The 22,272-nt window shown below is 41.2% G+C and overlaps 1 long non-coding RNA gene across 1 annotated transcript; it reads left to right on the top strand.

Moving 5' to 3' along the window:
• The first annotated feature begins 67 nt into the window (after positions 1-67).
• LOC132404599 (uncharacterized) lies at positions 68-5,487 on the top strand. The gene is made up of 3 exons (XR_009515593.1): positions 68-570; positions 3,174-3,304; positions 4,023-5,487. It is a non-coding gene; the product is annotated as an uncharacterized LOC132404599 (long non-coding RNA).
• Positions 5,488-22,272: the final 16,785 nt, after the last annotated feature.

The raw sequence follows: 22,272 nt of genomic DNA, 5'->3' as shown, positions 1-22,272 counted from the left end.
CCTTCGTCAGGACTAACCAAAAGGAAAGATAGTAAGAGATTTGAAAGTAGCGGGGGGAGGGGGAAATGCGAAATGATAGGAGAAGAACGGAGGGGGTGGAATGAAGCTAAGAGCTGGAAAGGTGATTGGCGAAAGTGATACAGAGCTGGAGAAGGGAAAGGATCATGGGACGGGAGGCCTCAGGAGAAAGAAAGGGGGGGAAGCACCAGAGGGAGATGGAGAACAGGCAAACAACCAAACATGGGGTAAGAAGGGGAGGAGGGACATTAACAGAAGTTAGAGAAGTCGATGTTCATGCCATCAGGCTGGAGGCTACCCAGCCGGTATATAAGGTGTTGTTCCTCCGACATGAGTTTGGATTCATTTTGACAGTAGCGGAGGCCATGGATAGACATATCAGAATGGGACGTGGAATTAAAATGTGTGGCCTCTGGGAGATCCTGCTTTTTCTGGCGGACTGAGCGTAGGCGTTCAGCGAAACAGTCTCCCAGTCTGCGTCGGGTCTCACCAATATATAAAAGGCCACACCGGGAGCACCGGACGCAGTATACCACACCAGCCGACTCACAGGTGAAGTGTCGCCTCACCTGGAAGGACTATCTGGGGCCCTGAATGGTGGTGAGGGAGGAAGTGTATGGGCAGGTGTAGCACTTGTTCCGTTTACAAGGATAAGTGCCAGGAGGGAGATCGGTGGGTTGGGATGGGGGGGTTGGGAATGAGTGGACAAGGGAGATGCAGATTCGACTTGTTTAATTAAGAGATTAAGTTGATGTCTATGTGTTAAAGTTTGAATTAAAGGCGCTTAACAATTCGTACCTCCACTTAATAATATAGGAAGTCATGTTTTGTTCTGTTTCATAATACCAAAGTTAGACATTTACTCCAACTCTGACTTCTGATATTCCAAAAAACAATCTGTACCAGCATTGAGTAGCCAGAGTGCCCTGAGGGGGATGATTTCTACAATTTATAATCCTCTGCTTAATCATAAACTATCTTTTTTAAGTTTTTTTATCATTATCTTTATATGGATTGCAGTAAAATCTACAGTGAAGTGTTTTGAGAGGTTGGTTATGGCTAGAATTAACTCCTCTCTCAATAAGGACCTCGTTGCAATTTGCCTATTGCCGCAGATGCGATCTTATTGGCTCTTCATCTGGCTTTATGATACAAATATCTATGTTAGGACACTGTCTATTGACTACAGCTCAGTGTTTAACACTATTATTCTCACAGTTCTGATCAAAGAGCTCCAGAACCTGGGCCTCTGCACCACTCTCTGCAACTGGATCTTTGACCTTCTCGCTGGAGACCACAATCTGTGCGGATTGGAAATAACATCTCCTCCTCACTGACAACACTGGTGCACCTCAGGGATGTGTACTTAGCACATTGCTCCACAATCTCTTCACCCATGACTGTGTGACTAGGCACAGCTCAAATACGTTCTATAAATTTGCTGATGATACCACTATTGTTGGCAGGATTTCAGAGAGGGCATACAGCAGCGAGGTAGATCAGCTAGTTGTGTGGTGTCTCAGCAACAACCTTCCACTCGTCACCAAAGAATGTGGACTTCAGAAAGGGTAAGATGAGGGAACACATACCAGTCCTCCTAGAGGGATCAGAAGTGGAGAGAGTGAGCAATTTCAAGTTCCTGGGTGTCAATATCTGAGGATCAGTCCTGGACCCTGACATATTGCTACAGCAGCTATATTTCATTAGGAGTTTGAGGAGATGAGGTATGTCACCAAAGATATTCTCAAATTTCTACGGATGTACCATAGAGAGCATTCTAACTGGTATGGTAGTTGGGGGGGGGGTGCTACTGCACAAGATCAAAAAGAGCTGTAGAGAGATGTAAAGTCAGTCAGCTCCATCATGGGCACCAGCCTCCCTAGTATCCAGAACAACTTCAAGGATCGATGCCTCAAAAAGGCGGCATCCATCATTAAGGACCCCCACTCCCCAGGTCATGATTGTTCTTATTGCTACCAACAGGAAGGAGGTACAGGAGCCTGAAAACACACACAACGATTCAGGAAAAGCTTCTTCCTCTCTACCATCTGATTTCTGAATGGACATTGAACCCATGAACACTACCTCACTGCATTTTTTATTTCTATTTTTGCACTATTTATTTTATTTATATTTACTGTAATTCATGTTCTTTTTCTATTATGTATCACATTGTACTGCTGCTACAAAGACAACAGATCTCATGAAAGATGCCGCTGATTTCGGAATGTCTGCCCAATTTCACTGTAATTTATTTTCTCTATCCTTTCTTGAATAACTACTATTTTTCTGTATTTCTAATTTGTTAGTGCTTTTTTCATTGTGGATGCTGTGGTGAACTGATGATAAGACAAAATTCAATCAAATCCATTTTAGTCTAATTTAACCTTAAATGGAATATTGTATCTTGGAAATTAAGTTTCCATTTTGGCTACATTAATTTCCTTATGTTTGACAAGAATAGAGGCTCAGTGCCATTTTCACTGTTAAGTTATCCATCTACCACATTGGCTCAGTTGTTCTCTGGCTTGGGCACATTCCACAGCCCTGCATCAGCAACACATAACAGAGACATAGTGGGTATAATCACCCCCATTAACCCATTTGACCTGACTTCTAATCACAAATATTTCCCTTGTTCTATCCATCCCTCCCACCACTTTGAAACTTAAAATTACCTTTTTATTTCCCCTTCTCAGTTCTAAATATTTTTAAAACTTCACCTAACAACACCATGCTCTCAGTTATTGACCATGACTAATTTACTGGCAGATGAAAGCTGACAGATGCCAAAAGTCTTTATTCTTCATGACAAGCAGGTATTTTCTTGGAGACCTTCTGAGTAGAATGTCTCTGAATTCATAAGGTGATGCAATGCAATTGCTATAATGATATTGCTGATTTCACCATTTTGTGTCTGACAAATGGTTCCATTGAATGTTTATAACAAGAGTTCAATGTAACTGACAAGACCCTTCAATGTTCAAAACCTTTGCTGGGACAATTCACATGGATGATTGAAAACTTAGGGAAACAAGAGAAACTAGACACCCAAAATAAGTGTGGTGAGGGTTGACTACCTGAAACAGAACCAATTCATCTATTATATTTGATGGGTCTCAACATGAAATGTTGACTGTACTTCTTTCCCATAGATGCTGCCTGGCCTGCTGAGTTCCTCCAGTATATTGTGTGTGTTCCTTGGATTTCCAGCATCTGCAGATTCTCTCGTTTGTGATTCAAATGCATCTATAACCATCTTGATGTGCTAAACATCAAAATATCTGTAAGTTTCCTTGATTTCAGTCACATTGTCACAAAATAACTTAGCTGAAGGTGTCTGATGTCTGGTACGAGATGGACCAGGGCTAACGCATGAAGAGGCCATAACATCTAGTAGCAGAATTAAGACATTCCGCTCATCGAACCTGCTCCACTATTTCATCCTGGCTGATTTATTATTCTCTTCAACCCCATTCTCCTGCCTTCTGCCCATAATCTATGATGCCCTGACTAACAGAACCTATTAACCTCTATTTTAAATATACCCAATGACTTGGTCTGCACAGGCATCTGTGGCAATGAATTCCACACATTCACCACCCTCTGGCACAAGAAATTCCTCCTCATCCCTGTTCTAAATAAATGTTCTTCTATTCCGATGTTATGCTTTCTGATCCGACACTCCCCTCCTACAGGAAACAACCTCTCCACATCCACTCTATCTAGCCTTTCAATATTCAATACATTTTGATCAGATCCTTCCCCCCCCCCCCCCCCACACACCATTTTTGTTCTCAACTCCAGCGAGGACAGACTCAGAGCCATCACACGTTCTTCATACATTAATTTCATTCCTGGGATCATTCACACAAACCTCCACTGAACCCCCTCCAATGCAGCACATCCTTTCTTAGATACGGGGTCCAGCTGCTCACAATGCTGGAAGTGCAGTCTAATACCTTTTAAAGCCTCAGCATTACATCCATACTTTTCTATTCTAGACCTCTCCCATTGGTGCTGCCCTCCAGTGTTTGCTCAATGGATGACAAGCTGGATCGCATACATCTACGGCTGCACCACAGCGAGATGTGGAACTGCTGCCTGCTTGTTCTTGCAGAAACACGGCTCCAGGACAACATCCCATGCACCAAAAATCTACAAGCCATGATACTTAGGAATTTGAGCTGTATTTTTTTTGTGACTGTTTATCATAACTGTATGTGCTGTGTGAGACTGTGGGTACTGTTTTTTGCATCTTGGCCTCAGAGGAACGATGTTTCATTTGTCTATATTCACACATATGTTTGAATGGCAATTACATTTGAAATTGAACTCTCAAAATAGATGCTAACATTGTATTTGCCTTTCCACTGACTCAATCTGCAAGTTAAACTTTCGGGAACCCTGCACGAAGACTCCTAAGACCCTTTCCACCAATGATTTCTTATTTTTCTCCCCATTTAGAAAATAGTATATGCCTTTATTCCTTTGTTACGAAGGATGGGCAGAAGAGTGCTGAGTCGCCCATGCCCCTCCCCCTTTTGGAGAATCGCAAATCGCTACTATTTCGATGCTGATAACAAGGAAGTAAGAGAGACAAAGGAAAGCTGCCAGGGCAGTTGTTATTGATAACAGCTCATGAAGGAGAATGAGAGAGAGACACAGCTAAAAGGTACCCCATGGTGGAATGGCTCCTACCAACAAAAGAGGAGCGGAACCATAGATTACTGCTATTGTCTTTTGGAGAAGGATTGTTTACCTGGTACTGTTCTATTCATTGAAACCTCTCAGGGGGCAACCAGAGTGGGCTGGTTTGATGGGTTACATCATCCCAACCTGATTGACACCTGAGACCCCATGAGAGGGGATAAAAGTGAGGTCTGGGGTAACACCCCTCAGATGCACCAGGAGAAATGCTAGTGAGCATCAGAACCCCCTTGAGACAGGGTGGGAGATCGGAGACCGAACGAAGGGTCGGTAAATTTTAACTCACTGTGTTATGTAGCGAGACCAATGGGGGCTTGTGTGTGTGTCCACCCTTACCTGGGTGACGAGTCCACCATGGAAGAACGGTCTAGCTAAAGGACGGAGAGGTCATATGTGACTGGCCACAACAACAACGCATCGACGGATCAAAATCGTAAAGGAAGGTTGGCAAGATAATAGCTGTTACTGTTCACACATTTTCTCTCTCTCTCTCTCTCTCTCTCTCTCTCCAACAATTGCAACACATCGACAAACAACTACCGCAGCCTGCATGAACTAAACTGAACTTTATATTTCCATCTGACAAATCATTATCCCGTAGACAACGATAGAGCTTGTTTCATTAGTGATTATTATTAAACCCGCACTTTTAGGTTTAGTATTGCTAACGTATATTCTTTGTATATTCGCATTGATATTATTTTGTATATTTTTGCTAATAAATATTGTTGAAAATAGTATCACCAGACTCCAACGGACACTCCTATCTTTGTTGGTAAGACACCCAGTTACGGGGTACGTAACAAATTGGGGCCTCATCAGGGATTTGATACCAAATTGGAGGGCCAGTGAATCAGGCTATAAGTCCAGACTTGGATCTGGTTGTGTGGGAAACCAGCAAAGATGGACGTAGACGAATTTACACAAAACCCGACTTTGAAGGCGCTAGAGGATGCCACAAAGACGGACTTGGTAAATATTGCAAAAGGATTAAATCTCACAGAGGTGAAGTCGTCAATGAAAAAGTGGGAGATGCGGAGGGCCATAGCTCAGTATTATATTGAGAAGGATGTGTTTTCAGCTGAGGTATTGGAACATATCCCTGAAAAGGTACCAGCTATTGGGATGGTTCAGGTAGAGTTGGAAAAATTGAGGCTGGACGCAGAACAGAAGAAAAGGGAGTATGAGCTCCAGCTAAAGGAGTTAGAGGTGAAAAGAGAGAAGAGCTGAAAGGGAGAAGGAAAGAGCTGAAACACAGAGGAAGTATGAGGAGAAGGACAAACAGAGGCAGCATGAGCTGGAAATGGGGAAGTTAAAGCAAGAGGGAAGAGTCCAAGGGGCAGATCAAGAGGAGAAGTTTAATGTTAGTAGGGAGTTTAGATTAGTACCTCCATTAGAGGAGACAGATGTTGATAGTTATTTCTTGCATTTTGAAAAGGTGGCAGTGAATCAGAAGTGGCCCAGAGATCAGTGGGTGGCGTTGTTACAAATTGTGTTAAAAGGAAAGGCTCAACGGGCATATGCGGCGTTGTCCATGGACGTGTCTGCAGATTATGAGGAAATAAAGCGAGCCATCCTTCGGATCTATGATTTAATCCCTGAAGCATATAGACAAAAGTTCAGAGATTTAAAGAAAGTGTGGAATCAGACGTATGCAGAGTTTGCCTATGAGAAGGGTGTGCTCTTGGATCGTTGGTGTGCAGCAGAAAAGGTGGAGGAGGATTTCCAGCATTTCAGAGTTAATTCTGATTGAGGAATTTAAAGGTTGTGTTTTGGTGATATCCGGACGTATTTGAATGAGAAGCCAAATAAGTCTATATCAGAATTTGCCAGGTTCGCAGATGAATATGCCCTAACCCACAAGACAAAGTTTTCCTCAAGTAAGAGTTACCAGAAAGACCGTAGGGATGGTAGAGAAAGCCCGCCGGCTGAGGTAGAAAATAAGCCAGGAGCTAGAGGAAGAAAGGCAGGCTGGCAGGAGGGTTCCTGTTTTAACTGTGGAAAGGTTGGTCATATTGCATCTAAGTGCTTTGCTCCGAGGAAGGAGACAGGAAAAGGGAAAGCAGCAGTCCCTACAGGCTGTATTGAGTCAATCAGCAAATCGACGAGAAAGGCCCAGGTACATAAAATACGAGAGGGGTGTGAGAAATTTATTTCAGAAGGGACCGTGTCTGTGAAAGAGGAAGAAACACCAGTTCCAGTGCGGATCTGGAGAGATACTGGAGCTGAGCAGTCATTGATTCTCGGTAAGGTACTAGATTTTGGTCCTGAGACTGGAGAGGTAGTTTTGAGAGGCATAGGAAAAGGGACAGAAGCTTTACCTTTGCATGGGATCATTATAAATTGTGATCTGGTATCTGGATCAGTTGAAATAGGGGTACGGTCAGAATTACTGAGAGACGGCGTGGACATCCTTGGCAATGATTTAGCGGGGGTGAGGTGTGTTCAACCGTGAAGCTGACGAACAAGCCTGTAAGTGTTGAGGATCCGCCCCTAGATTCCAAGCTCTATCCCGCATGCGCAATCACTCACAGCATGTCGAGAAAGGCAGCTGAGAAAGAGACCAGTTTAAACCATTCCAATGTCGATTTGACTGAGACGTTTTTACCGACCCTGTACCAAGAGGGATTGGGATGGTAAAACGGAGAATAGGGAGGTGAAAGAGAGTAAAGGAGAGGAGGTAGACCTACCCTTAGCCAGGAGGGAATTTATAGAGGCACAGAGTAAAGATGAGAAACAGATGAGACATTTAGAAGGTCCAGGGTTGGACATGGATGATCTGTCTGGCTTGACGAAACTGTTTGAAGAAGTGGAAAAATTGAAATGCGTTCCTGATAATGATATAAGGGCAGTCCTAGATGAAAAGGATGCTGTTACCTTGAAGGAGTCTGCTGGGTTGGCAGATGAAGTTGTTTTAACCCGCAGGGTTGAGTTTAGTCCAGATGGGAGTTGCCCAGAGAGTAACTGGGAGGATCAGGGGAACTTAGAATTTGAAAAAGGGACTGGGATGAAAAGCCTGGAAGAGGTAGATGTCCTGTTTGAGTGTGTTCAAGATGTGGATGCACATGGTACTGAACCTAGTATTGAAACTCAGGAAAAGTCTGAGGTATCTGATTTAGTTGAAAAGGAATGCAGTCCTATTGGGTCAGATGGACTCAGTTCAGTGAAGAAAGGGTTAACCTTAGTACTGGTGGGAAGTGAGAATTCTCAGTTGTTTGTGCTAGAAGGTGTGTTAAAAGTTAGTGAGGAGATGGGAGCTGGTGATGTGAATATTATTATTGAAGGAGAAGGGAAAAGTGTAGTTCTTAAATTGAATAAAGAAAATTTAAAGTCTGGATTGGTTTCAGAAGCAGTAACCAGGCTGAAGGAACAATGACTTGTTAACAAGGTGCCTGTGAATCAATTACAGTTTGTTTTGGAACTTAAAGGTAAACAACTTGCAGATGTTAAACTGCAAACTAATAGAATGAAGGGTCCTGAAGATAAAACTAATGACTTGCTTAAAAATAAAGAATTGTGTGGAAGTTCAAAAGATGGGCTAAGTTTGGAAAACATTGCTGATAAAATAACTCCTATGAAAGGAGTTTGTGAAAGCCTATTCCACACTGGTGAGCAAGCTAACCACGTGAGAGTTAAATGGAAAAGAGGCAAAGGTTGACAAAATGCCACTTTAAATAACAGGATCTGGTTTTGAGGGATTTCGACAAAGCATGTAAATAATAAAGACAACACCATGGAAGATTGACTGTTGAGTTTAAAAGTAAAATAAAGATTAGTATTTGTATAAACTTTTGTAATGTACTACTGTTACGTACCCGTGACGTGACAGTGGTGTACTTGTCACGTGACAGGTGTTGAAGCTATACTGGACTTGAGGTAATGGTCTTGTGATGGTGGAGTGACATCATTTTCCCGCCTGTAGAGGTCATGTGACATGTTTTTTTTACAGGGTATAAAAGGAGGACCCCTCCCTGTGAGGAGGGGCAGTTCGTGGCTGGATTTGCCATGTTGACTTCATGCCACTGTGTGATTTAACGTTATGACGCAGTTTAGTTGAAAGATGAAGTTTTATTTAATGCCTAAAGTTTAAAAGGTATTTGCCAGCTGTTTCTTTACAACACTGCTATCTGAGAATCAGTGGAGAGTGAAGATCGGAGTTTGGGAGTTAAAAGATCGAGGAGAATCGATTTCGATGGTGAAACAGGTTCGACCTTGTTTGATCCTCATTCGGAAGGAATTCGTTGACTGTCCCCGTGTTAATCCCTGTGAAATAGCAGAAAGGATTGGGAACAGTTCTATAAAGGAAAGGTCAATGCCTTTAAGCTGTTCCATTTGTCCATCTACGTAAATTCTTTGTGGGAAAAGTTCGATTTGGGAACTGAAGCAACACGACATGAAAGAGAATTTAAATCATCCTAAAAAGTCTCTCCCTTAAATGGACTGGGAGCATTTTGAACTTTTGCAGTACTACTTTGAAGAACTGTTTTTGCAACATCGCTTTAAGAACTGTTTATGCTTCCTTGCTTTAAGAACTGTCTAAGCTGCCGCACAGCAGCTGATTTCTGGTTACGTTAGTGATTTGTTTACTTTTGGGGGATTTGTTTTCAGTGTTTAATAAACATGTTATTTGTTATAAAAACCCCTGCCTAACTCATATATTTATTGTTGCTTGAATCCGTAACATAAATATGGGGGTTGCGTCCGGATTGGATCATTTGAGTTTATATGCTTGTTAAATTTTGAATCGGTGTTTTGGAAATGGGGTTTACTTGATTCTTTTGTTTGATTGGCTTGTGAGTGGTATTCAGCAACAATTAATATTGCTGAGTTTCTGGCTTCGCCAGATGCAGAATTGTTAGTGGAGGTGTAAAAAACTGAGGTGTCTGAGATAACTAGTAGATTGCAACTTAAAGGTATTTTAAAGACTACATCAAAGGCTTTAATACAGAGAAAAATAGCGTCACAGTATGTGGATTCGGGTGATTTTGATGAATCAACTTTAGAGTCATTTCCAATAAGTAATCTGGAGATACAGTTGCAAATCGAACAAATGAAGTTGGAGCGTTGATCAGAAATAAAGGGAATTTGAATATGCGATGACAGAATTAAGGTCTGGGAATCAATCTTCTGGTTCTAGAAAACTGTTTGTTGCTAGTCAAGGAATTAAATTGGTCCCTCCACTTAGTGAAACAGAAGTGGAAAGATATTTCCAACATTTTGAAAAGATTGCTCAGATTTCAGAGTGGCCGAAAGATAAATGGTCAGTGTTGTTACAAAGTGTAATTAAAGGCAAAGCGCAAGAAGTTTATACAGCTTTAAATGCTGGGCAAGCACTTGATTATGATATTGTGAAAAAGCATATTTTAAAAGCATGCGAATTAGTCCCAGAAGCGTATAGAGAAAGATTCAGAAGTTTGAAGAAGTCTGTGGAAAAAACTTATGTGGAATTTGCCTATGATAAAGCTGTGTGTTTTGAGAGATGGGTTTCTTCTAAAAATGTAAATGAGGTCTATGATACATTGAAAGAGCTGATTTTAATGGAGGAATTTAAAAGAAGCATCCCTGTTGAAGTAAGGACCTACTTAAATGAGAGGGATACTAATACATTGCAGGACTCTGCTAGATTAGCTGATGAGTATGTTTTAATCCAGAAGAATAAATTTCCTCAGGGCAGAATTTTTAAGAGGAAGAATAACACGGTGACTCAAGGTAAATCAGAAATTAAATCAGAAGTTAATGAGAAAGGTAAGGAGGAAGGAAAAGCTGCGAAGGAAAGACAGGTTGGTCTTATTTGTAACTATTGTAAGAAACTTGGCCATATAATAGCTAACTGTTTCAGATTGAAAAAGAAAGAGAAGGACGCAGTTCCAGATGCTTGTGTGCAACATGCTGAAGCACCTGTAAAATTACAGGGTTTGATAAACACAAATGAGGTTTTGTTAGAGTCTGACCAAGTTAGAAAGGGATATGATCATTTTATAACTGAAGAGTTTGTATCCTTGAAAGAAGGATCTACTCTGGTGCCAATAAAAATCCTTAGGGATACTGGAGCTTCTCAATCACTGATGTTAGACAGTGTGTTGAAGTTTAATGAAGAGTCTGATTCTGATGAGGTAAATTATATAAGAGGTGTTGGGAGTGATTTTATGCCTGTGCATTTGTATAATGTAAATTTAAAGTCAGGGTTAGTTACAGGATTTGTTAAAGTAGGATTACAGGCGAGCTTACCTATGAAGGATATTTCTTTATTGTTAGGTAATGACTTGGCAGGTGGACAAGTTTTTCCTGAAGTGCATTTGACAATGGAGTCAGAGGAACCGGAGATGAATTCTAACACAGATTCTTCCTGTGTTGTGACTAGAGCTATGGCTAAAAAGATTGATATGCAGAATGAGGTTGTTACTCATGACTGTTCAACTCAGGATTCGAGTTTTGAGGATGTGTCAGAGACTTTCTTACCTTCGTTGTTTGAACAAGATTCTTGGAGTAAGTCTGACTGTGAAGATTTATCTCTGTCTCGGAAGGAGATGATAGCAGAGCAGAATAGAAACCCTGAGATTATAGAATTAAGAGAACAAGCTCTGCTAGATAGTGAAATTGAGAAGGTGCCAGTAGGATATTACTTGGAAAAAGGAGTGTTGATGAGGAAGTGGAGATCGCCTACAATTCCTGCAAGTGAGGAATGGAATATTGTTTACCAGGTAGTTGTCCCTAAAATTTGTCGAAATGAGATTTTAACTTTAGCTCATAGTGTGCCTTTAGTGTTCCTTACCAAGGGGTAAGGAAAACTGTGGACAAGATTTTAAAACATTTTTACTGGCCTGGTTTAAGAAAAGATGTGGCGATGTTTTGTAAAACGTGCCATACTTGTCAAATTATGGGTAAACCAAATCAAGTTACACCAGTGGCTCCATTATAACCTATTCCAGCATTTGGTGAACCGTTTTCTAAAGTTATTGTAGATTGTGTTGGTCCATTACCAAAGACAAAAACTGGTTATCAGTACTTGTTGACTATCATGTGTACTTCATCGAGGTTTCCAGAGGCAGTACCACTTAGGAATATAACAGCTAAAACTGTGACAAAGACCCTTATAAAATTCTTTACTTATTTTGGATTACCTAGGGAAATACAAACTGATTAAGGCAGTAATTTTATGTCTGGATTGTTTCAACAGATAGTTTATAAATTGGGAGCTAAGCAAATCACTTTGTCTGCATACCATCCGGAATCGCAAGGTGCCTTGGAGAGGTTTCATTCTACCCTCAAGAATATGATTAGGACATATTGTGTGGAAAATGAAAGTGATTGGGATGAGGGTATACATTGGAATCGGTACAAGAATCTTTAGGTTTTAGTCCATTTGAACTTGTATTTGGGCATAGAGTTAGAGGACCTTTAGCTTTATTAAAAGAACAGTGGATTAGTAAAGAAATACACACTAATTTGTTGGACTATGTTTCGAAATTTAAGGACAGGTTACGTAAAGCTTGTAGCTTAGCCAAGGAAAATTTAAAATTGGCTCAGGAGAAAATGAAAACCTGGTATGATAAAGAAGCTAGGATGAGGATGTTTACGCCTGGAGATAAGGTGTTGGTTCTTTTCCCAGTGCAAACGAATCCTTTACAAGCTAGATTTCATGGTCCTTATGAAATTGTGTCTAAAATCAATGATGTGGATTACGTGATAAAAACTCCAGATCGTAGAAGGTCAACACAACTTTGCCATATAAATATGATAAAAACATATTTTGGGAAACAATCTGATACTGTGACTGTTGTGGTTAAGGAGAATGAGTTTGATTTAACGAGGAACATGATAGATGATTCATCTGAATTTCATTCTAAATCCAACATTGTTTCTGTCAGGTTACCAAATTCAACCATTCTGGAAAATATTGATGAGAAACTAGCACATTTACAGCTAGAGCAGAAACAGCAGATGAAAGAATTAATTTTTAAATATAAGGATTTGTTTCCAGATGTTCCGAGAAGGACTACTATAGCTTCACATGATGTAGATGTTGGAGATGCCAAACCTATTAAACAATACCCATATAGGATGAACATAGAAAAATGTGAACTCGCTAAGAAAGAAATTAAATATATGTTAGAGAATAATATTATTAGACATTCTAACTCAAATTGGAGCTCACCCTGTGTTATGGTGCCAAAACCAGATGGTAGTATTAGGTTTTGTATGGACTATAGGAAGGAGAATGCTGTAACGAAAGCAGATGCATATCCAATTCCTAGAGTAGGTGTTTGTGTAGATAAAGTTGGAAAAGCAAAGTTCCTTACAAAGATTGATTTATTGAAAGGGTATTGGTGTGTTCCATTAACGGACAGAGGTAGAGAGAATTCTGCATTTGTAACTCCATCTGGGCTATATGAATATAATGTTCTTCCATTTGGGATGAAGAATGCCATAGGTACTTTCCAGAGGATGATTAACTTTGTGATTCAGGGATTGAAAGATACTGATGCTTATATTGATGATTTAGTGACAGGAAATGATACTTGGGAAGCACACATTATTGCAGTGGAGAAATTGTTTGAAAGGCTTTCAAAAGCTAACTTAACTATTAATTTAGCTAAGAGTGAATTTGGACACACCACTGTGACTTAACTTGGTTATGTTGTAGGTCAAGGTGAGGTAGCTCCTGTTCAGGCAAAAGTTCAGGCAATTTTAGAGATTCCCACTCCAATGGGGAAAAAAACTCTCAGGAGATCCTTGGGAATGGTAGGATATTATCAAAAATTTTGTAAGAATTTTGCTAATGTTGCCCTTCCATTAACTAACCTTTTGCAGAAGAATGTGAAGTTTGTGTGGACAGTGCCTTGTCAAGAAGCATTTCAAAAATTGAAAACTATGATATGTCAACAACCTGTGCTCAAGGCACCTGACTTTGAAAAACCTTTTTCATTAGCTGTAGATGCTAGTGATGAGGCTGCAGGAGCAGTATTAATGCAAAGGAATGAGGGTGATGAGGTTGATCATCCAGTAGCTTACTTTTCTAAGAAATATAATAAGCATCAAAGAAACTATTCGACAACAGAGAAGGAATTGTTATCTCTTGTTTTAGCTTTAGAATATTTTGAGGTATGTGTTGGTACAACTCAAAAACCATTTATTGTTTACACTGATCATAATCCATTAGTTTTTCTGATTAAGATGAAAAACAAAAACAGAAGATTATTAAATTGGAGTTAGATGTTACATGAGTACAATATTGTGATAACTCATATTAAAGGTAAAGATAATGTGGTTGCTGATTGTCTATCTCTATATTGAATGTACAATGTAATTCTTTTTATGGAGTGGTTTTTTTTTACAATTGTAACACTCCTACTGTATTGTGAGTTGTAAGATGTTATATGATGGTATTGTATATTGTGTATGTTATAAAATTTATACATTTGTTTTTCTTGTAAATAATTGTTAAAATTTTTGTTCTTGTCAGACCAAAAATGTTTTTTTGGAGGGAGGTGTTACATACCCGTGACGTGACAGTGGTGTACTTGTCACGTGACAGGTGTTGAAGCTATACTGGACTTGAGGTAATGGTCTTGTGATGGTGGAGTGACATCATTTTCCCGCCAGTAGAGATCATGTGACAGGTTTGTTTTACAGGGTATAAAAGGAGGACCCCTCCCTGTGAGGAGGGGCAGTTCATGGCTGGATTTGCCATGTTGACTTCATGCCACTGCGTGATTTAACGTTATGACGCAGTTTAGTTGAAAGATGAAATTTTATTTAATGCCTAAAGTTTAAAAGGTATTTGCCAGCAGTTTCTTTATAACACTGCTAGTTGAGAATCAGTGGAGAGTGAAGATCAGAGTTCGGGAGTTAAAAGATTGAGGAGAATCAATTTCGACAATGAAACGGGTTCAACCTTGTTTGATCCTCATTCGGAAGGAATTCGTTGACTGTCCCCGTGTTAATCCCTGTGAAATAGCAGAAAGGATTGGGAACAGTTCTATAAAGGAAAGGTCAATGCCTTTAAGCTGTTCCATTTGTCCATCTACGTAAATTCTTTGTGGGAAAAGTTCGATTTGGGAACTGAAGCAACACGATGTGAAAGAGAATTTAAATCATCCTAAAAAGTCTCTCCCTTAAATGGAGTGTGAGCATTTTGAACTTTTGCAATACTACTTTGAAGAACTGTTTTTGCAACATCGCTTTAAGAACTATTTATGCTTCCTTGCTTTATGAACTGTTTAAGCAGCCGCACAGCAGCTGATTTCTGGTTACGTTAGTGATTTGTTTACTTTTGGGGGTTTGTTTTCAGTGTTTAATAAACGTGTTATTTGTTATTAAAAAAAACCCTGCCTAACTCATATATTTATTGTTGCTTAAATCCATAACACTCAGAATAATCACACATGTATTGGTTCACATTTTGTAATATACACTTAAGCTAAGATCACAACTCTTTAGTTTTGTTTTGCTGAAGAAAAGGAATAAAAATAGGTGATTATTAAATTGGAGTCTGATGCTACAGGAACTTATTAAGGTACAAGATATTAAGATATTAAAGGGAAGTGACAATGTAATCGCTAACTGTTTAGATGCTAAGTTGAATGTATATCTGTATTACTCTGTAGTTAAAAAACTCTTCTGTATTTTGTTAGATTCTGTAATCCTGTAAGACTCTGTATTAGTTAATTTTCCCCTTTGGTGAAAATCCTTAGAAGGATGGGGGTGTTACGAAGGATGAACAACTCTGATGAGCAGAAGGTTGCAGAGTTGCCCATACCCCCCCCTTTGGAGAATCGCAAATCGCTACTATTTTGAAGGAAGTAAGAGAGACAAAAGGAAATCTGCCAGGGCAGTTGTTATTGATAACAGCTCATGAAAGAGAATGAGAGAGAGACACAGCTAAAAGGTACCCCATGGTGGAATGGCTCCTACTATTGTCTTTTGGAGAAGGATTGTTTACTTGGTACTGTTCTATTCATTGAAACCTCTCAGGGGGCAACCAGAGTGGGCTGGTTTGATGGGTTACATCATCCCAACCTGATTGGCACCTGAGACCCCGTGAGTGAGGATAAAAGTGAGGTCTGGGGTAACACCCCTCAGATGCACCAGGAGAAATGCTAGTGAGCATCAGAACCCCCATGAGACAGGGTGGGAGATCAGAGACTGAACGAAGGGTCGGTAAATTTTAACTCACAGTGTTATGTAGCGAGACTGATGGGGGCTTGTGTGTGTGACAAGTCCACCACGGAAAAATGGTCTAGCTAAAGGATGGAGAGGTCATACATGAATGGCCACAACAACAATGCATCAACGGATCAAAATCATAAAGGAAGGTTGGCAAGATAATAGCTGTTACTGTTCACACATTCTCTCTCTCTCACACACACACACACACACACACAATTGCAACACATCAACAAACAACTACCGCAGCCTGCATGAACTAAACTGAACTTTATATTTCCATCTGACAATTCATTATCCCCTAGACAACAATAGAGCTTGTTTCATTAGTGATTATTATTATACCCACACTTTTAGGTTTAGTATTGCTAACGTATATTCTCTGTATATTCGCATTGATATTATTTTGTATATTTTTGCCAATAAATATTGTTGAAAATAGTATCACCAGACTCCAACGGACACTCCTATCTTTGCTGGTAAGACACCTAGTTACAGGGTTCGTAACACCTTCTACCAAAGTGTGTGACCATATACTTCTATACACTATATTCTATAAGTCATTTCTTTGACTGATTTCCTAATCTGTCAAAGTTCTAGCTTCCTCAACACTTCATGCCCCACCAGCTATCTTTATATCATACATAAACTTAGGCACAAAGCTATCAATTTAGCCATCCAAATCATTGACATATAACGTAAAAAAGAGTGGTCCCAACACTGACCCCCATGGAACACCACTAGTCACCAGCAGCCCCCTTTACTCCCACTCTTTGCCTCCTGCCAGTCAGCCAATCTTCTATCCATTTTGGTACCCTTCCTGGAATACTACAGCCTCTAATTTTGTTTAACACCCTCATGTACAGCACATTGTTGAAGGCCTTCTGAAAATCCAAGTAAGCAGCATCTATTGCCTCTCCTTTGTCTATCCTGCCTGCTATTTCTTCAAAGAATTCCAACAGATTTGTCAGGCAAGATATATCCCTTAAGGAAACCATGCTGACTTTGTCATGTGCCTCCAAGTATCCGGAAACCTCATCCTTAATGGACTCCAACACCTTCCAAAATACTGACATCAGTAACGTTTGATGGGCCTGATCCGGTACTTGTGAGTTTAGAAGAATGGGGTGGGTGGATCTCACTGAAACTTACTGAATATTGAAAGGACTGGATAGAGTGGACATGGAGATGGTCCAAGACTCTCTCAATAGTTAGAGTCTTAGGCATGAGGGCATGGTCTTAGAATGGAAGAACATCTCTTTAGAATGGAATGAGCAGAAATTTCTTTGGCCAGATGTGGAGTCAATAGCAACAGTGTCAAAGGTTGCGGGGAAGAGACAGGAGAATGGGGTTGATCAGCAAAAATAAATCAGCTTTGATAGAACGGTGGAGCAGACTTGATGGGCCAAATGGCCTAATTCAGCTCCCATCTCTTCTGGCCTTATAGTCTTCCTACCACTCTCTACATTATTCTGTAACCCATGACGAAATCCCAAGTGATCCTTAGTACACTGACAATGAGCATGCTCTGTGCCTTAGGACACTTCAGCCTTCCAGCCCATTAAACTCCAGTCCTCCTGAGCAGGAACATTACTCCACAAAGGAGAAGGTGAAGGAGGAAGAAGACCCAAAGCATCAAGCACCAGCTAAAATAATAACATAACAAATCTAGCGAGAAATGAAACGTGTATTCACTGTGGAGGCACTAACCGGCTTAAGTTAGGACAGAGCGACATGGAAGTTGACATGATAGCTCCCAGTCTATCCTATGGCAGACATTGAGGACTGTATTGTGTGCTATAGCCTCTGTGAATAAATGTGGAAACTGCTGTATTGTCTGGCTTGTCTGATAACATATCAAAGAGCTTTGGGGGAGCCATCTCCAAGCGTTCCTTGGACTTTACACAGAGCAAAAACGACATTACCTTCAGTCAGTACTTGAAGTGCACCTCAGTTATAAATAGTGTTGCTGTTCCTACAGGGCAGTCGTTAATGGAACATGGTTCTGCTTGCACTGATAGCCAGACCTCCCCAGTGGGAGCTCTGCTTTTTGTTTCTCACATTCAAATTGAAAGACCAGACAGTTGACAAACAGAAGCAACCTTGCTGTCAGGAAACGTATAGCTGCTTTTTGAGAGTTGGTCATACTTAATAGCTAGGGTTTATCAGACCTGGTGGATGATCTAGGTCACAAGTGGAACTCAGCCTGTTATGAAACTCAACTTGGTATGGTAACTGTTCTGCCCAAGACTGCAAGCAATTTCAGAGAATTATGGACACAGTTAAATCTATCACAAAAAAAACAGGCTCTCCCCCATTAAATTTGTTTATACTTTCTGATACTTCGGAAAAACAGTCAATATAATCAAAGACCTCACTCACTTGGGCATCCTCTCTTTTCTCTCTTTCCATTGGGCTGAAGATATAAAAGCATGCTATTCCATTACTGTAAGATTACAGAATGGATTTCTTTTACAATAAAGATGAAATCCTGACCTGACAACATACATCACCATGGCCTTGTGGTTTATTGTCTATCTGCACCACACTTCCTCTATAACTGTAGCTATATTCTGCATTGCGCTGTACTACCTCGATTCGTTGTACATAGTAACATTTTGAAATTATCTAATGCATACAAAACAAAGTTTTTTACTCTTCTGCATTCCAGTATGTGTCCATAAAAACTCAATTATATGCTTAGAAGATTTTAACTGGCAAAGGGCAGACTTTGCTGAGGACAGGTGGCAACACTGAGACATTTCCTCTTTCTTACCCCTTCAACAAGTCCCCACTCTGGACCATCAGACCATCGTCTCCCACACCATCACTAACCTCATCAACTCTGGACATCTCCCATCCACTGCCACCAACCTTGCAGTTCATAAGATCATAAGAAATAGGAGCAGGAGTAGGCCATCTGGCCCGTCGAGCCTGCTCCACCATGGCGCACTGCTCATTTCTACCTCCAACCCAAGATCCACAAATTGGACTGTCCAGGTAAACCCACTGTCCCACTGAACTCATGTCCACATACCTTGATCCCATTTCCCCCTTGGTTCAGTCCCTTCCCACTTACATCCGTGACACTTCACCTGCTCTTAATCTCCTCAACAACTTTCAGTCCCCTGGCTCTGACTGCCTCGTTTTCTCCATGGACGTCCAACCCCTACGCACTTCTATTCCTGTTCAAGGCAGCTTTAAAACTCTCTGCTTCTTAATCGATGACAAACTCAATTCCCCTCCATCTGGCGGAACCAGTCCTCATCCTCAACAATACCTTCTTTGGCTTCTCACACTTTCTCCAAACTCAAGGAGTAGCCATGAGCACTTGCATGGGCCCCAACTGCGCCTGCCTTTTTGTTGACAACGTAGAACAGTCCATGTTCTAAGCATTCGCTTGTAATGCTCCCCAACTCCTTCTGCGCAACATTGACAACTGCATTAATGCTGCTTCATTCACCCATTCTGAGCTGGTCAATTTCATCAACTTTGCCTCCAACTTCCACTCTGCCCCTAAATTCATGCTCTCCCCTTTTTTGATCTCTCTGTCTCCATCTCTGGAGATAAACTGTCTGCTGATATCTTTTATAAAGCTTCCGACTCCCACACTGTCTCCTATAAAAATGCCATTTTCTTTTCTCAGTTCCTTTCTCTACACCACATCTGTTCCCAGGATGAAGTTTCCTTTCCACAACATCAAAGACGTCCTCCTTCAAAGAAAGGCATTTCCTTTCCTTTACTATTGATGCTGCCCTCACCCGCATCTGCTCCATTTCCCAGACACCCGCTTTCATCCCATCTTCCTGCCACCTTAACAGGAATAGAGTTCCTCTTGTCTTTACCTACCACCCAGCACATCATTCTCTGCATCTTCCATCATCTTCAATGGGATTCTACCACTAAGCACATCATTATCTCTCCAACGCTCATTGTTTTCTGCTCCCTCCATGATTTCTACATCCATTCATCCCTCCCCATTAATCTTCCTCCTGGCACTTACCCCTACAAGCAGAAGAAGTGCTATACCTCCACACTCACCTCCATTCTGGGGCTCAAACAGTCCTTCCAGGTTAGGAAACACTTCACCTACAAATCTGTAAGGGTAGTCTGCAGTATCCCAATGTGGCCTCTACATTGGTGAGACCTGACATAGGCTGGGGGACTGCTTTATCATGCATCCTTTGCTCTGTCTGCAAAAAGCAGGATTTTCCAATGGTCAACCATTGTAACTTCAATGCCCTTCCCAACATGTTGGTCCATGGCCTCCTCTGGTGCCACAACAAGGCCACTCTCAGGCTGGAGGAGCAACACCTCATATTCCAACTGGGTAGCCTCCAACCTGATGACATGAGCATCAATTTCTCTGATGTCCAGTAATTCTTCCCCCTCCCCTTTCCCTCTTTTTCATTTAACAACTCTGGCGCCTCTCTTATCTCTCCTCCTCACCTGCCTATCAGCTCCCCTTGTGCCCGTCCTCCTTCCCTTTCTCTCATGGTCCTCTCTCATCTCCTATCAGCTTCCTTCTTCTCCAGCCCTGTACCTTTTCCACTTATCAACTCCCAGCTTCTCATTTCATCCTCCCTCCCCACCCACCTGGTTTCACCTATCACCTTCTAGCTTGTACTCCCTCCCGTCCCCCCACTTTCTTATTCTGGCTTCTTCTCCCTCCCTTTTGAGACCTGATGAAGGGTCTCAGCCTGAAATGTCGACCATTTATTGCTTTCCATTAATGCTGCCTGACCTGCTGAGTTCCTCCAGCATTTAGTGCAGGGGTCAGCAACCTTTACCACTGAAAGAGCCACTTGGACCCGTTTCCCACAGAAAAGAAAACACTGGGAGCCGCAAAACCCGTTTGACATTTAAAATGAAATAACACTGCATACAACGTTTTGTTTTGCCTTTATGCTATGTATAAACAAACTATAATGTGTTGCATTTATGAAATTGATGAGCTCCTGCAGAGAAAACGAAATTACATTTCTGCATGCAACAAAAACATTTTGAACTCCGAAAATAAGATGTTGGGTTGAAGGTTACTTTTAAGTAAAATACTCAACGTCTATTTGAGTCCTTCTTGTGTTTATGAAAAACGCTAAACTTAAATTTGCCGCCAGCAGCAAACCAAAAATAACGTCAGCCAGCTGTCAACCTGAAAAATAAAAGGACTATTTCACTGAACAATGAAAACATATGAATATACGTAAAATAATAGGCAATTAAAATATTTATCATACTTGGTCAGGTTGACTCACACCTGACAATGCAGTCGTATTCGGTAGGGATGGATCGATGCTTAGGGGAGTGACCGGGAAGGATAATGTGTTTTTTTCCTCTCTGAACTCACAGAAGCGTTTCCCAAACGATGTTTGCATTGCGATGATTGCAGAATGTAAATACTCCGAATTTATCATGTCGTGACCTTGTTTGAACTCTCTCAAATTGGGGAAGTGAGACAATGTGCCTTTCTGTAAATCTCTGGCAAGCACTGTCAACTTGCGCTCGAATGCCAAAACATCCTCCAACATGTGTAGGGCTGTAAGTCCTTACCCCTGAAGAGCTGTTTTCAGTGTGTTCAGGTGCGCTGTCATGTCTACCATGAAGTGTAGCTTTTCCAGCCACTCTGGCTGTTCCAGCTCAGGAAAGGTGAGCCCTTTGCTGCCCAGGAAAGTTTTCACTTCTTCCAGACACGCGACAAAGCATTTCAGCACCTCCCCTCTGGACAGCCAGCGATAAAAACACGTTGTAGCGGTGTGCTACAGGCAGTCAGTAAACTGCAGTCAAAGATAGATTTATTCGAACTAAACAGCCTTGCTTTTAAGCCTCCCTCAACCCAGCCCCCATGGACGCAGATGCTGCAAAAGACGCGTACTCACAAACCCCCGTAGGTTATCTCCCTTAGCCGGAATGCTGGCTAATTGTGAGCCGTTTCGGATGTGCCAGGAAATGTGTCGCCACACTTAGATTGTACAAGATCACCATAATCTTCAAATTTAGAATTACATTTCAAAAGCTAACAAACTAACATAAAATACATTTTAATTAAATACTGACCAATTATTTCCCAAAGCCACAGGGAGCCGCAGCACAGAGGTGAAAGAGCCACAAATGGCTCGGGAGCCGCGGGTTGCCGACCCCCGATTTAGTGTGTCAGCACCTGCAGAATCGCATGTTCATAATTGAGCACAGAAGTGTTTTCCTCTCTTAGCTTGTTATCATTTCTCCTCCCACTCCTGGTTCCTTAGCAAAGTCCTCACAAGCAGCTCCTCCACTGAAAACATCACAGGCACTATATAGTCAGTCCTGGCTGGAGCTACTCTCAAGTCAGCCATGAAATCAGATACAACAAATCAAATGAATGACAACAACATTCAACTC

This window comes from Hypanus sabinus, chromosome 14 (assembly GCF_030144855.1).
Source record: "Hypanus sabinus isolate sHypSab1 chromosome 14, sHypSab1.hap1, whole genome shotgun sequence".
In the NCBI taxonomy this organism is placed as follows: Eukaryota; Metazoa; Chordata; class Chondrichthyes; order Myliobatiformes; family Dasyatidae; genus Hypanus; species Hypanus sabinus.
Note: the sequence above shows the minus strand (reverse complement) of the source record. Positions and strands in the feature narration are given on the sequence as shown.